This window comes from Equus asinus, chromosome 18 (assembly GCF_041296235.1).
Source record: "Equus asinus isolate D_3611 breed Donkey chromosome 18, EquAss-T2T_v2, whole genome shotgun sequence".
NCBI classification, from domain to species: Eukaryota; Metazoa; Chordata; class Mammalia; order Perissodactyla; family Equidae; genus Equus; species Equus asinus.
In genome coordinates, this window is record NC_091807.1 from 40,804,892 (window position 1) to 40,821,454 (window position 16,563).

General features: G+C 47.5%; 1 protein-coding gene across 7 annotated transcripts in view; it reads left to right on the forward strand.

Moving 5' to 3' along the window:
* The window catches only part of ADARB1 (adenosine deaminase RNA specific B1), a 144,175-nt gene that overhangs the window by 67,682 nt on the left and 59,930 nt on the right, over nucleotides 1-16,563 (forward strand). For 2 of the 7 annotated variants that reach the window (XM_070489013.1, XM_070489016.1), the window contains exon 1: nucleotides 5,619-5,643. The exons of 4 other annotated variants lie outside the window; for them this stretch is intronic. The gene's annotated coding sequence lies outside the window, so the exon portion shown is untranslated. Of the gene's footprint in view, nucleotides 1-5,469; nucleotides 5,644-16,563 lie in introns of those variants that run through there. One more of the 7 variants, XR_011495444.1, reaches the window with a different exon arrangement.

The window sequence follows — 16,563 nt, forward strand, 5'->3', positions numbered from 1 at the left end:
ATAAACTCAATTAGATACCAGGAGTGTCAGGTGCTAAATGGCGTATGGCTATTTATGACATTCTCCTAGAATTCAATGGTTATTAACTTGCAGAGATGTGGCAGCTGAAGTTAGGAATCGATGTACTTTTAAAGTGGAAAAAAAGAGCTTTGAAGTATTTTTTTACATTATAAACTGTCAATTTAATGGTTATAGAAACCGTATCTGATGCAGCAAATCGTTGCCATTCTGCTGTGAATTTCTTGACGCTCATGAATGCGGAATTCTATTTTTATGTTTCTCTTAAGTAATCCTAAAGGTGGAAGGGAGAAACAGGAAGAAAAAGGAGAAAACGGTAGATACAGAGTTAGGACATCACCTCGGCTCTGGTGACTTCGTGTGGAATGACTCTGAAATGAATTAATAGGCAGTAAAAACGGCTGACGCGCCTCTCCAGTCCACGGCACCCAGATGCACCGCAATTAGGGCGCCATTTGCCTTGTCATGCCCGTGGATTCCAAATCACTCTGACTTTCAAGAAAGTGAAAAATACGACATTTATGATGTTGAGAGGGGTCACTGTGCACTGGGTTGTGTCATTTGATGAGGAAAAAACCAAATTATCACTTTATGAAATGAAGGTAAAATGTATGGAACTGCCGTTTCTATCTAACTTTTTGCATGAATGTGGAGCAAGTGTCAAACAGGATTGTGTAAGGTGACAGTCAGGACGCCAGCTCATCCTTGTGTTTGGAGACTGTGATTTGCCCTTTGTTAAAAGGAGCCTAAGTGGCTGTGGTGTTGTCAGACCAGGCAGGTCTCGGGAGCTCTCCTGCTGCCTCCTTGGTGCCTGCGGGATGGCACGGAGAGGCCAGTGCCATTGAAGAAGGCTTGATTACTTAGGTTTCCCTAGGGGAGAGAGACGCCACACCATGCCATGCCACGCCACACCACGCGGGAGCACCAGGTTTGGGGAAGAGGCGGAAAGGAGTGAGGGGAAGGCCCAGGCCAGAGCCTGTCTTGGGGTTTCCACAGGGGGCAAGGCCAGGCAGGGTAAACAGCTTAGAATTGGCCACTTTGACTAATTCTGGTGGGCTTTGGGCAGTAGGGGTGGTCTCTCTGTGCTTGGTGCCTGGCCCTGGGTTGATTCAGGGTAGGGGAGCAACACTGGCTCATGAGAGTTGGAGGAGGAGGGGCGGTTTGCATAAGGACGCCTTCCTGGCCCAGCCCTCGGCCGTCTCTGAGACCCGATCAGCCCTGGGAGGGGCCATCTCTCCCTGGGGCTGTGAGAGCCCCCCCACCAAGTGTCAGACTATCCAGCAAAAGAAAATAAGGTGAATATAATTTGCCCTGTGATGGGTGGACACCAAATAGACAAATACGGGATCCAGAAAGCGCAGTTAGAACAGCTCCCTCCATTGACAGCATGGCCCACGTAACCCAGGACAGACACACGGACGTCAGGATGACCCAGCAGAGGGTCTCTGACAGCCTCACCTTCTGTCTTTCACGAGATCAGCTGGAATCCTCCATCAGTTTCTGGTGACCGCATGTCTCCTGGCTTGTGTTTTCTGTGTATTTCCCCTTCTTGCGGTGCCTCATTCGTAGATTCCGGAGAAGCTGCCATCGTCTGGGTGTTTGCTGATTGCACCGTGGAGGCTGTGCGCGCTGGGGCGGTGTGCTTCTGACAGGGCCCTAGCCGGGAGCCTTTGAATCAGTGCACACAGGCCTCGTCACTGCCCCTCAGCTTTCAGGTTTATCTGATTCATTCTGCAGGAATTTTAAATATGAGAGTCTGTGCACATTTTGCAAGTTTTTCTTTTTATGAATGTATTTTTTATAAATTGTGATATGTCTCGATATAAATTTTTTGTCTCCTTTGGGTTAGAGTTATGATGGAGATGGAGAAATCACAATTTCTCACTTTAAGAAAGAGGATAAGAAATGTGACAGGAAGCCACCAGGGCAACTTGGTCTCAGCTCGTGGTGGCCCCACCCAGGGCTGTACCTGTGGGGCTAGGGGCTCAGAAAGCACAGCCCGCCCCCGTAACGGCTGGCGTCTTTGCCGCCTCTTCCCACATGGGGGGCAGACTAGAGACTGGAGCCCACCACTGTGCTCAGCTTCCCTCCAAACCCAAATGAAGACCCTGATGCAGAGAGAGACTGTAGACATTTATTTTTCAAAAACGTGTCTCCAGCAGCTGGGGAGACGTTCCTTGTGTTTACCTGACTTCTTTAAGCATTATTTCTCCAGAATAATTTCATTGCAAAGAATCCAGAATCCAGACAGCTTTTTACCATCTACCTTTTTAAAAACATCTGTTTGGTTTGACCTGGACTGCTCGAGACTCTGGTGGCATTAAGCTCTTTCTCCATGAGAGATCTGGGCGTTCTGCTTCCGCGTCTCAGATTGTTTCCTCCTTGCTTCGGTCCCCATTAGGAGACCCCTGGGGCCAGTCCTAGTGGCTGTGTGTGCCAGCCTGTGCCAGCGTCTCCTCGGCGGGGCTGGAGACTGCGATGTTTGCCTGGCCCTCCTCTCCTGGATCGCGTCACACGCTCCAGTGTTGGAGTTTCAGCCCGTCCCGGTCTCTCCCGCCTGGTTCATCACAGGGCGTGGGCGTCTTCCCGGTGAGGTCCCTAACTTGGTTTGATGCACGGCAAGGGAATAATGAATAAAGAAACCCATGGAAACCCCCAAGCACAGTTTTGGAATACAATAAGTGACTTTGTGTCATAAAATAGGCCCACAGAGATTTTCTTGTTTCTTATTGGAAATAATTGCAGAATAATAATCGAAGTTTATATTCTCCTTTTGAATAGTCTCCTCTGTGGTTTCTCGGTTCTAATTCCTGTGGGTTGCTTTTGATTTCCTCTGTTGGGAATACACTGTGCATCGGAACTTGACAGAGATTCCAGACTCCCGGGTCCCCACAGCAGCCGGCAGGGGATGCTAGCACAGATGCTGTTGACAAGGATTTTGTCCAAGGTGACTTGTGACATGAAGCTGTAAAGTGTGCTAGTCAGACTGGAGAGAGAAGAAGGGGTTATTCGGTGTTGTCCAAATGCTTCCCTACCAAAATAGGGCATCTTGTAGCTCTCAGGCCAGGCCTCTGGGGCACAGTGGCAGCCCAGCAACAGCAGAAGAGGGTGACTCCAGCCCCACAGCCAGAGCTGTGGGAGCCCCTCCCCCCTGCAGCATTGGTCCCCCTCGCTCAGCACGAGGACTGCCCGGGCTGTGGACATGGACGGTGCCTGACCTGTGTCCCAGGGCCTGGCCTGCTCCCTCCCGCTTCTTCAGGCCATCCTGTCTTAGTCCTGTTCCCGGCTCCTCCTGGGTCTCCTGGGAGCTAGTCCAGCAGCTCCTCTGCCCTGCGCCTTGCTCCTCCCTGGGGGTGGATCCAGGGTTCCTCCCCACATTGCAGACCCGCCCAGAGGCTTCACAGGCAGGTGTGCGCAGCCCCCCAGCACAGCCCTGAGGGCACTCGCTGCAGGTCTACCTGGCACCGTGGAGGGCTACTGTCAGAAATAGTCCCCCCACCGCACCCCGAGCCCAGGCCATAAGCTAGACGTCTGCAAGAAAGAAGGAGTTCTCTGGTTGCTGGAGGAATGCGCCCCAGTCAAGGAGGACGGCCTCTGGGGAAGCTGCTTCCTGGCCCCAGCCCCACAGCTGACAGCCTTCTTGAGTTTGTAAGCAACAGAGATATATGACCACAAAGTCTGAAATACTTACTCTCTGGCCCTTGATCCAAAGGATTAAAAATAAAATATGTGGGGGCTGGCCTTGTGGCGTAGTGGTTAAGTTCCCGCGCTCCCCTTTGGCCCCCGGGTTTGCAGGTTTGGATCCCAGGCGTGGACCAACATGGCTCGTCAGCCATGCTGTGGCGACAGCCCACACACGAAGTAGAGGAAGATGGGCATGGATGTACGCGCAGAGAGAATCTTCCTCAACAATAACAGAAAAATAAAATATGTAATTGAATTTAAAGTGTACAAAAGTTGAATGTGTTTCAGTCAAAAATGGGAATTTAAGTAAACAAAGCAAATTTTTTGCTTTGTTTTAATAATTTTTTTATGTTTTCAGAAAATGTTTTTTCAAAATTATTAACAGTGAGCTACGAAATATGTTACCGTTAATATCCAGTGTTTAAATCAAAATTACTTAAAGCTGAATTTTTAATTTAACACTTTGAATGTGTAGTTAACTCATATTAATAATTTTATAAAAAATAAAACTCCTGGTAATCCTGGGGTCCGACGTCCGTCTGGTTGCGGCGTAGAGCGCGGCTCTGCTCTGTGCGGAGCCTGTCGGCCACGAACACACCAAGTTGGGAGTAATCAGAGTTGCTTAACATGGCACAGCATTCCTCTGGGGCCACATGTGGTTATGGTGAATCCCGCGTGCGTTTGTGTGGTTTTGGAGTAACAAATCGGAGAGTGGATGCTGGGAATTACTGGAAAAGGAACTCCTTACCCAGTACAGTTGCATCGTGTTGATGGGTGTTTAATTTGTCTCCTCTGTTACTGAGTGCTTCTCCTCTCCCTCCTGCCAGGAGCCCCTCCTCCCCAGGCAGCCTGCAGTCCCCGGGGCTTTGGGCTGCAGCCGCCTTGTTCCAAGAGTGCTGAGATGTGGGAGGGCGTCTCCCTGGGGCCTGAACGGTGTTCGTCTGGACAAGAGGATGTTGAGGGCTGTGGGCTGTGCTGTGCCGACCCTCAATGCCGGATCCCCAGTGACAGGACCGCGCACCATGAGAAGCGTGTGCATGCGTGCATGTGAGTGTGTGTGTGTGACGTGTGGGCCCTGCTGTCCTGGGCTGGTCACCGCACTGTGCTGGTCGGGCCAGCTGCCTCAGGGTGCGCCAGGCTCAGTAGACATGTGGAGGGTTAGTGTCTGCCCCGCCCCTGGGTGATTGCCATGCAGTTGGGGGGCAGGCCATTCCCCTGGACCCCAGTGAAGAAGGCAGCGACGTGTGGACCGTCACATGGGAATCCAGGCAGGAGGAGGCACGATCCTGGGAGGAGTGGGGCAAGCGGGGTGCGGGTCCCTGTCTGGGGCTCCTTCCCGATGCCCCCACTGTTCGTGGGCACTCCTGTGGAATCCTGCATCAGGTGCTCGTGAGCCCGTGCGCTGGGTCGCGTGGGAGCCCATCACTTTCTGCAGGTCGTCTTGTAAACCATACTCTTATGCATGCTTTCACTTCGTTATCTTAAGAACTCTCTAAAGATGGGAGAAGGCTTTCCTTAGACAGGACTGTGTGTTTGCTGTGGAGATTCCTGTTTCCCGGGCTCCTCTCTCCTCCCTCCCTGTGCTGTCGTGTCCGTGGCTGCATTGAAGGGTTAACTGTCACATGTCGCTCCTGGGCGGTGTGCTGGGGAGTCATTGTGGTCCGGGTGACCGCCCTGATTCGGTGATTTGGTGAATGAGCCGGGCGGAGGAGGAGCGGCTCCCACGTGCAGGCGGGGGCTGGCCATTGTCGCAGCTGCCGCACGGCTGAAGTGATTCCACCCCAGTGACGGGCGGCACCGAGTGGGGCCGGAGCTGGCTGGGGCCGCGTCGGCTTGACTGGATGGCGTCGCTCGTCACTGGGACTTTGACCACAGGGACCTTCTTCAGCATCATGGGGCGTCGATATAAAAGAAGACGCAAGAAACGCTCCGAGAGGAAAGGTAATTCCTTTGGCTTTGATTCTAAAATGTCAAGTACAGACTTTGGATGCAATGTGGGAGCGTTTCCTGGGGCAGACTGCTCTGTGAATTAATCTTGTGGACCCCAGTTACTTTCCTTTTTGAAGTGCCTCTCTTTCTTCTCTTTTGTGGCGTTTGATGGAATTTTAGATAGGGACTAGCTTAAAAAAGGTAGATTTAAAAAATATGTCTCTAAACAGGTATAGCAATCTAAAATGATTTCTGTGTTTTTAGATATTTATGAAATGTTAGAAGTGTGTAGCTTTGAGTGTTAGAAGATTTTCCCTCTAGAGAGAGATGCTTTATAGTGATTTATCCTTTGCTGTCACCTCATCAATGACTTTTCTTGCACTAAAACTACTCTTCATGCTGTAGAAAGAAAGACCGTGACAACCGTTGTTAAAATATTTTCCTGCTAAAAACACGAGAGCAAATTCTTTCCGTTCAACACTCCAGGTAATTTCAGTCTTTAATTCAACTTGATGTTTTAAGACATTAAAATAAATCTATGTTTTTTCTTAACACCAGATTCAAAAGTTGTCCGTGACTATAAAAATCACAAACTCTCGGCTTTGGGGTGAATTGTTGCCTTAAAAGGTGTTGAGAGTTAGCTGCCTTGGTATAACATGCCCGACCTGATAGGACACGTCTCAGGTGAGAAGATGCTCCAGCGAGGGGACCAGCCCGGTGGATGGTGAGCCTCTTCTGCGCGTCACCTCATTACCCACCAACTGAGGGGACTACAACAGTCTTTCCCCAGCACCGCGTCTTTGGGGTGTTCTGTGGCACAAGACAGTCCTCCCTGCAGGAAACAAAATGAGCCGCAATTTTTGGTGTGGCTTCCTGAAGAAAGGAAGAAGCCAGTTGCAGATTTAGCAGTCTTACGATCATGTAACAAAGACGGGTTGTGCCTGTGGAGTTCTGTCTGGGAGTGGCGGGGGCATCGTGGTCTGCAGACCTGTCTGACTGCAGACTGTGCCTGCTGTGCGTGTCCAGGACAAAGGGCACTGTCCCAGGGGGACACAGAGCTCGGCACAGCCCCCCGGGTGTCCAGGCTCCTCCCACAGTGCCTCTCTGTTGTTCTCTCGACTCACATCTCAGCTTCCAGTGCTGGCATCTTTTATTTCCTTAGTTAAGCATTAAAAAGCAAGATGTCCTTAAGACCGGCGACAGAGTAAAACAAAGGCAAAAGCAGAAACTGCGAGAATTTGATCAAATACCCTAAATTTAGAATTGCATTATTTTTTCCATGGCCCTCCCCCGCCCCCCCCCAAACATTTAAGTTGGAGAAGAGATTGAGAAGTATACGAATAATTCTTGCAGTAATTCAGATGATTTGTATCAGCCCCTCTATAGGCTCCTTCATGCATTGTAGACTCTCATTCTTCATAGGAAAACTGTTCTAAAACAACGTTGTGTTTTCAGACCAGTCTTGCGAAACTGGAAACTGCAAGTGTTACAGGATGTAGCAGTTAAGTCCATGTGATAAATGCGTCGTGTTTGCTCGACACTCTGTGTGTAAGTTCACCGTGAATGCTATTAACCGCGTAATGTGAGTGTTAGTGCCCGTTCTCATTTATAATATGCACTATATTTGAAACTAGTAAAAATGCCTTTAAAAATTATGAGTACTATTAAGACTGGCCATCCTGTTTATACCAAATTGGCAAAGTTTTGCAAGATGTATAATTTTAAGGTGCTATAAATCATGTGTATTGGATTTTTTCCTAAGACTGGCATAATGTGAGCCTTTTCAAATTTAATGATTTGTTGAGGACCATGTAGCAGCAGGTTGCTTGTCGGCTTCAGTAGCAATACAATTTCAGCGATTTTCATCACTCGCTTCCCCTGGGCAGGTCATTGGCTGTTGACCATGTATGAGACTCAGATGGATTAGCTTAGTCATCAGAAAATTATGGTTGAAAGAGGATAATGTACCATTTAAATACTGACCAGGACCTCCGTGAAGTGGACATTGCTGCTCTGCAGGTACTGCCAGCCTGAGAGCTGAGGCCGGCCAGGAGCCCAGGTCATACTACTGGGGACAGACAGACCCCCACACAGGACTTCCCGGGCCCTGACCAGTCCCAGTGACTGCCACTGTTGCCTTCTTTCCACTCATGGCACTGCTGCTGAGTAAAGAAACAGTGGGAAAGGAGAGGGCTGGAGGAGACGCAAAGACACTCCTTTGCTCCCCCCACCCCATGTTGTATGAATAAGGTTCTGTGTTTCCAAACTAAGGGCTTTCTCATTGAGTCCTTTGTTTCAAATATGATAGCACCTTCATCTGTGCCCAGGCATTCTGCATGCCATGTGATGACCACTCATGTGAGCAGCAGCTCTGGACTGGGCTGCAGTCTGAGGCTGGAGTCCCCCGCGTTTCCAGGATGGACAAGTGAAGAGGGTGTAGAAATGGGAACCTAGGCCCTTGGTGGTGTGCTACCTCCCAGCTCCGCCAGAGGACGGGACACTAAAGATTTTGTGCCGTCTGGTCTTCGGAGAGTGAGGAGATGCAGCTGGCTTTGGGCTGATGCAGGCAGCACCTGAGGGAGCAGGCGGCTGTCGTGCCAGCCTTCTGCCCTGGTTTCAGCCCTGGTTTCACCTTGCTGAGAGAGTGCCTGTTTGTGAGGTGCAGAGCACTGTGACCGCTGGAGGTGCAGAGTGGGATGGCATTTATCCACCCATCAGTCATCCATCCATTCAGCCTTCCATCCATCCTTCATCCCTCCATCCATCCATCCATCCATCAATCATCCATCCACCCATCATCCTATCATCCCTCTAACCATCCAACCATCCATCCATCCTTCCATCCATCCATCCATCCCTCCATCCTTCCATCCATCCTTCATCCCTCCATCCCTCCATCCTTCATCCCTCCATCCCTCCATCCATCATCCCTCTAACCATCCAACCATCTGTCTAGCCTTCCATACATCCATCTATTCACCCAACAAGTACCCAGTAGATCCTTCTGTGTGCCGGCACTAGAGATTTGGGCACGCACAGGACAGCTGTGGGTGACGGGATGGCATTGGCAGAGGGACAGCCCCAGCTTTCAGGCTTGGAATTTGCTCTGGAATGGCCACCTCAAGTACCGTTCAGGGGATGAGGAGGGTGGATTTGTGTGACGTGTTGCTGCTGTGCTGTGTCAGGGAGGGAGGGACCTTCCCCAGTCCCTGGCAAGAATGGAAGACACCATGTCTGCCTGGTGTGGGGCTCAAGTAGGGCAAGTTGCTGGCCCCCTGGCAAACAGCAGCAGCTATGGATAGAGGGCCGGGTTTTCTAGGACCCGTTGTGATAGAGACGTGGGTATGTTTCATTGCATTTGTACTGGTGGGCTTCACAGCACAAGTGTGGACCCTGCTCCCTGGGAAGGGGTCCTTCAGTTAGGGGTGCATTCTAGGGACACACAGAGCCACTCCAGGTTAAGTGTCCCTCCAGGTTAACAGCTGAAATCCTAAAGCAAACGTGTAGAATTAGATTCGTGAAATTGTACTCGAAATACTAGGGAAATTGGATCAAATCTTAACAGTGCCTATTCTTAGTGTAATTACTAGTGTTCATATTAAAAACACAATTCACGTTATCATCTTTTTTCTTTGATTCCAGAAAATAAAGTATAATTGTCAAATAAATGGGATTTTAGTGAGATGGTGTTACGTAGAGCAAGCATGGACAGTATTTCAAATGCGTTGTTCCTGTGCGCCCATCTTGAAGGACAAAGTATGGTTATAAAAATAATGTTTCGTGAAGTTTTTTCTTCTCCCGTAGGTGGCTCTGCGTTGCTGATGCTACTTTGTTGCCCTGGTCAGGCTTCAACCACCTGTGTACATTTCTAAAGATTGCTGTTGCTCACACGTGCTGTGCTGAGGAGCAGGAGGTGGAGCAAGGAGGAGAGAGAGCATGTGCACACGTGTGGGTCTTTGTGCACACACACACACGCAGGGGGTGGGGGAGGGGACAGGACGAGAGGGGCAGTGACCGTGGGAGGAGCAAGCCCAGTGCTGTCACTGGCCCTGCGGGCACTCAAGGACCCGGGCTTCTTTTGTCTTCTCTTTAACAGAAGGCTCTGGGGTCCCCCTGGGGACTTCTTGCAGAAGAAAGGCGAGAGAGGATGCAGAGCGGCAGGCAGGAGGTGGTGTGTCCAGGCGTGGAAGAACACAGCCCCGTCTTGGACAGGGAGATGAACCCACTTCTCTGCCCGTCACTCCACCCAGCCTGAAGTCCAGATCTCTGGGTGGTCCTCATTGTCTCGTGTGGCTCTCCCTGGGCGGCAGCCTGCGAACTGCATGGGGACAGGACAACCACAATAAAAACACCCTCAGCAAGGGGTAGAGGAATGCCTAGAGGTCCTGGCCCTTCGCGGTGATGAAGCCCTGCCATCTGGCGTGGCGCACCCCCCTTGATGCAGGGCCTCTTCCTTGGTTACAACCCAGGTCTTCTCTTGGGGGCTCTCTTGTCCATTGCTCTCCCTCCTTGGGGTTCTTTCTGTACCCCGGAGCCCCATCTGAGGTAGGGTTGGGCAGAACAGAGAACAGAGGGCATTCTGAGAGCTTGGCTGTGGGCCTTACCAATCACATAATTTGCTTTTTTTTTTTTTTTTTTATTAATGTTATGATAGATTACAACCTTGTGAGATTTCAGTTGTACATTTTTGTTAGTCATGTTGTGGGTACACCACTTCCCCCTCCGTACCCTCCCCCCACCCCCCCTTTTCCCTGGTAACCACCGATCAGATCTCCTTCTCAATATACTAATTTCCACCTATGAGTGGAGTCATATAGAGTTCGTCTTTCTCTGACTGACTTATTTCGCTTAACATAATGCCCTCGAGGTCCATCCACGTTGTTGTGAATGGGCCAATTTCGTCTTTTTTTTTGGCTGAGTAGTATTCCATTGTGTATATATACCACATCTTCTTTATCCAATCATCAGTTTCTGGGCATGTAGGCTGGTTCCACGTCTTGGCTATTGTAAATAATGCTGCGATGAACATAGGGGTGCAACGGACTCTTGAGATATCTGATATCAGGTTCTTAGGATAGATACCCAGTAATGGGATGGCTGGGTCATAGGGTATTTCTATTTTTAACTTTTTGAGAAATCTCCATACTGTTTTCCATAGTGGCTGTACCAGTTTGCATTCCCACCAACAGTGTATGAGGGTTCCTCTTTCTCCACAACCTCTCCAACATTTGTCGTTCTTGGTTTTGGATGTTTTTGCCAATCTAACGGGGGTAAGGTGATATCTTAGTGTAGTTTTGATTTGCATTTCCCTGATGATTAGCGATGATGAACATCTTTTCATGTGTCTATTGGCCATATTCATATCTTCTTTTGAGAAATGTCTGTTCATGTCCTCTGCCCATTTTTTGATCGGGTTGTTTGTTTTTTTGTTGTTAAGCAGTGTGAGTTCTTTGTATATTATGGAGATTAACCCTTTGTCGGATAAGTGGCTTGTAAATATTTTTTCCCAATTAGTGAGCTGTTTTTTTGTTTCAATTCTGTTTTCCCTTGCCTTGAAGAAGCTCTTTAGTCTGATGAAGTCCCATTTGTTTATTCTTTCTATTGTTTTCCTCAACAGAGGAGTTACAGTGTCCGAAAAGATTCTTTTGAAACTGATGTCAAAGAGTGTACTGCCTATATTCTCTTCCAAAAGACTTATTGTCTCAGGCCTAATCTTTAGGTCTTTGATCCATTTTGAGTTTATTTTGGTGTGTGGTGAAAAAGAATGGTCAATTTTCAATCTTTTGCATGTGGCTGTCCAGTTTTCCCAGCACCATTTGTTGAAGAGACTTTCTTTTCTCCATTGTAGGCCCTCTGCTCCTTTGTCGAAGATTAGCTGTCCATAGATGTGTGGTTTTATCTCTGGGCTTTCAATTCTGTTCCATTGATCTGTGGACCTGTTTTTGTACCAGTACCATGCTGTTTTGATCACTGTAGCTTTGTAGTATGTTTTGAAATCGGGGATTGTGATTCCGCCGGCTTTGTTTTTCTTGCTCAGGATTGCTTTAGCAATTCGCGGTCTTTTGTTCCCCCATATGAATTTTAGGATTGTTTGTTCAATTTCTGTGAAGAATGTTCTTGGGATTCTGATTGGGATAGCATTGAATCTGTATATTGCTTTAGGTAGTATGGACATTTTAACTATGTTTATTCTTCCAATCCATGTGCAAGGAATGTTTTTCCATCTCTTTATGTCATCGCCTATTTCTTTCAAGAAAGTCTTGTAGTTTTCATTGTATAGATCCTTCACTTCCTTGGTTAAGTTTATCCCAAGGTATTTTATTCTTTTCGTTGCGATTGTGAATGGGATAGAGTTCTTGAGTTCTTTTTCTGTTAGTTTATTGTTAGTGTATAGAAATGCTACTGATTTATGCACGTTAATTTTATACCCTGCTACTTTGCTGTAGTTGTTGATTATTTCTAATAGTTTTTCTGTGGATTCTTTGGGGTTTTCTATGTATAGGATCATGTCGTCTGCAAACAACGAGAGTTTTACTTCTTCGTTACCTATTTGGATTCCTTTTATTTCTTTTTCCTGCCGAATTGCTCTGGCCAGCACCTCCAGTACTATGTTGAATAGGAGTGGTGAAAGTGGGCACCCTTGTCTTGTTCCTGTCCTCAGAGGGATGGCTTTCAGCTTTTGTCCATTGAGTATGATGTTGGCTGTGGGTCTATCATATATGGCCTTTATTATGTTGAGGTACTTTCCTTCTATACCCATTTTACTGAGGGTTTTTATCATAAATGGGTGTTGGATCTTGTCGAATGCTTTCTCTGCATCTATTGAGATGATCATGTGGTTTTTGTTTTTCATTTTGTTGATATAGTGTATCACATTGATTGACTTGCGGATGTTGAACCATCCCTGTGTCCCTGGTATAAATCCCACTTGATCATGGTGTATAATCTTTTTGATGTATTGCTGTAATCGGTTTGCCAAAATTTTGTTGAGGATTTTTGCATCTATGTTCATCAGTGATATCGGCCTGTAGTTCTCCTTCTTTGTGTTGTCCTTGTCAGGTTTGGGGATCAGAGTGATGTTGGCTTCATAGAATGTGTTAGGGAGTTCTCCATCTTTCTCAATTTTCTGGAACAGTTTGAGGAGAATAGGTATTAAGTCTTCTTTGAATGTTTGGTAGAATTCTCCAGAGAAGCCGTCTGGTCCTGGACTCTTGTTTTTGGGGAGGTTTTTGATTACCGTTTCTATTTCCTTACTTGTGATTGGTCTATTCAGATTCTCCATTTCTTCCTGATTCAGTTTGGGGAGATTGTAGGAGTCTAGGAATTTGTCCATTTCTTCCAGGTTGTTCAATTTGTTGGCATATAGTTTTTCATAGTATTCTCTTATGATCTCTTGTATTTCATTGGTATCTGTTGTGATTTCTCCTCTGTCATTCCTGATTTTATTAATTTGCGATTTCTCTCTTCTTTTCTTGGTGAGTCTGGCTAGGGGTTTGTCAATTTTGTTAATTCTTTCGAAGAACCAACTCTTTGTTTCATTGATCCTTTCTATTGTCTTTTTTGTTTCAATATCGTTTATTTCTGCTCTTATTTTTATTATTTCCCTCCTTCTACTGACTCTGGGCTTTGTTTGTTCTTCTTTTTCTAGTTCTGTTAGGTGTCGTTTGAGGTTGCTTACGTGAGCTTTTTCTTGTTTAGTGAGGTGAGCCTGTATTGCGATGAATTTCCCTCTTAGGACTGCTTTTGCTGCACCCCAAATGATTTGGTATGTCGTGTTCTCATTTTCATTTGTCTCCAGATAATATTTGATTTCTTCTTTAATTTCTTCAATGATCCATTGTTTGTTGAGAAGCGTGTTGTTTAGTCTCCACATTTTTGCACCTTTCTCTGCTTTTTTCTTGTAGTTGATTTCTAGTTTAATAGCGTTATGATCAGAAAAGATGCTTGATATTATTTCAACTCTCTTGTATTTATTGATGTTTGCTTTGGTTCCCAAAATATGGTCAATCCTTGAGAATGTTCCATGTGCACTTGAGAAGAATGTGTAACCTGCTGTTTTTGGATGAAGTGTTCTATATATATCTATTAAGTCCATCTGGTCTAATTTTTCATTTAATTCTATTATTTCCTTGTTGATTTTCTGTCTGGATGTTCTGTCCATTGGTGTTAATGGTGTGTTGAGGTCCCCTACTATTATTGTATTGTTGTTGATGTCTTCTTTTAGTTCTATTAAGAGTTGCTTTACAAATTTTGGTGCTCCTGTGTTGGGTGCGTATATATTTATAAGTGTTATGTCTTCTTGGTGGAGAGTCCCTTTTATCATTATATACTGTCCCTCTTTATCTTTCTTTATCTGTTTTGCTTTGAAATCTACCTTGTCTGATATTAGTATAGCGACACCTGCTTTCTTTTGTTCATTATTAGCTTGGAGTATTGTTCTCCATCCCTTGACTCTGAGTCTATGTTTGTCTTTGGGGCTGAGGTGTGTTTCCTGGAGGCAGCATATTGTTGGATCTTGTTCTTTGATCCATCCTGCCACTCTGTGTCTTTTGATTGGGGAGTTCAATCCATTTACATTTAGAGTGATTATTGAGACGTGGGGGCCTACCACTCCCATTTTGTGTCTTGTTTTCCGGTTTTCTTCAGTTTCCTTTGTTTCTCGTCCCATGGTTTAATCTGTTCTGATGTAGAGCTGCTACTCTCTGTTGTTGTCCTTCTACTTATCTCCTCTGCTCTTGGTTTTGTAGCCCCTTTCCTTTTTTGGATTTTTCAGGAATGAGGGTTTTCCTGAGGATTTCCTGAAGAGGAGGTTTTGTGGCAATGAACTCCCTTAATTTTTGTTTATCTGGGAAAGTTTTTATTTCTCCATCGTATTTGAAGGATATTTTCGCTGGGTAGAGAATTCTCGGCTGTAGATTTTTGTCCTTCAGATTTTTGAATATATCATTCCACTCTCTTCTAGCCTGTAAAGTTTCTGCTGAGAAATCTGCTGATAGCCTGATGGGGGTTCCTTTGTAGGTTAGTTTCTTTTGCCTGGCTGTCCTTAATATTTTCTCCTTGTCGTTGACTTTTGCTAGCTTCACTACTATATGCCGTGGAGTTGGTCTTCTTGCATTGATAAAGTTTGGAGATCTATTGGCTTCTGTCACCTGCAGATCCATCTCCCTCACCAGATTTGGGAAGTTCTCAGCCATTATTTCTTTGAATAGGTTTTCTGCCCCTTTCTCCTTCTCTTCTCCCTCTGGTATACCTATAATCCTTACGTTGCATCTCCTAATTGTGTCTGATAATTCTCGGAGAGTTTCTTCATTTCTTTTAAGTCTTGCTTCTCTCTCCTCCTCTGCCTGCAACAATTCTATATTGCCATCTTCCAAATTGCTAATTCTTTCCTCCATATTATCGGCCCTACTGTTCAGAGCATCTAGATTTTTCTTAATCTCCTCTATTGTGTTCTTCATTTCCAATATTTCTGTTTGGTTCTTCTTTATCGTATCAAACTCTTTTGTGACATAGCTCCTGAACTCGTTGAGTTGTCGGTCAGAGTTCTCTCTTAACTCATTGAGAATCTTAATGGTGGCTGTTTTGAAGTCATCATCATTTAGGTTATATATCTCATTTTCTTTGGGATTGTTTTCTGTGTATTTGTTACTTTCTTTCTGTTCTGGAGATTTAATGTATTTTTTCATATTGCTTGATGTTGTTGATTTGTGCCTCTGCATGGAGATAGAGTTTAGTTGCTCCTTTCACTTGTTTCAGCTGCTGTTGTGGGGGAGCAGCTGTTTATACTTCACCAACCAGGAACCCTGTCCGTAGTTGCTAACTGGGCCTGGGCCCCTCTTCGTAGCCACAGTGGCCCTTTGTATTCCCTCCTCTGCCGTCGGGGCCGTCACAGGGGGGCTTCAGGCTGCAGGTGCCTACTGTTGCAGCCCACCTAGATGTGCTCTCTCCTTGGGGTCTGCAACGGTGTTATGGGCTTTTCCAGCGGCCAGGGGTGGGATCACTTATATTTGTCGCTCCGTTGCTGTCGGCACCCACCAAATCTCACTTGTCCTCTATGGGTCGCAGGAGAGCTATTGGCATCTTCTATAGTCTGTGGTTAGTACACCTAGCTATGCTGCTTTTGCCCTGGGGTCTTCCAGCCTTGTGGCTGGCGGCTGGGTGCCTTCTACTGGTGCTGTGCAGAGGCTTTCCCTAAGGCTGCTGTGAGCCTGTAGGGTTTCCCCCTAGGCTACTAAGCTGGGTCTCTGGAACTCTCTCCAGCCCCAGTCCTCTCCGAGATCTCCGGCAATCCCTAGCCTCACGGGGCGGGCAACGGCAGCTAGGGGGTCGCCCCGCCCTCTGGGATTCTCTCCGGGCCTCTCCCGGAGCTGTGAATGCTCAGCGTGGCCCCTCTGCTAACGGCAGACAGAGAGTTTTGTCTGCTGCCCGGGCGGAGCTCCGGCGCTTCCCCTCCAGGTCGCAGAACCGGCCTTTGAAAGTTCCCCTAGCCCCGGTCCTCTCCGAGATCTCCGGCAATCCCTAGACCCACGGGGCGGGCAACGGCAGCTGGGGGTCGCCCCGCCCTCAGGGCTTCTCTCCGGGCCTCTGCCGGGAGCCCTGAATGCTGGGCGTGGCCCCTCTGCTAACGGCAGACAGAAAGTTTTGTCTGCTGCCCGGGCGGAGCTCCGGCGCTTCCCCTCCGGGTCGCAGAACCGGCCTTTGAAAGTTCCCCCAGCCCCAGTCCTCTCCGAGATCTCCGGCAATCCCTAGTCCCACGGGGCGGGCAATGGCAGCTGGGAGACCTCCGTGCCCTCCGTGTCTCTCTCTGGGACCCTCCGGGCGCCCCGAGCACCAGGCTGGGTCTCCCCGCCAATGGCGGGGAGAGACTCTCCCCGCGGGCTCAGGTGTGCAACTCCAAAGTTTCCCTCTGCGTTTAGGAGTAATTGCGGGGGG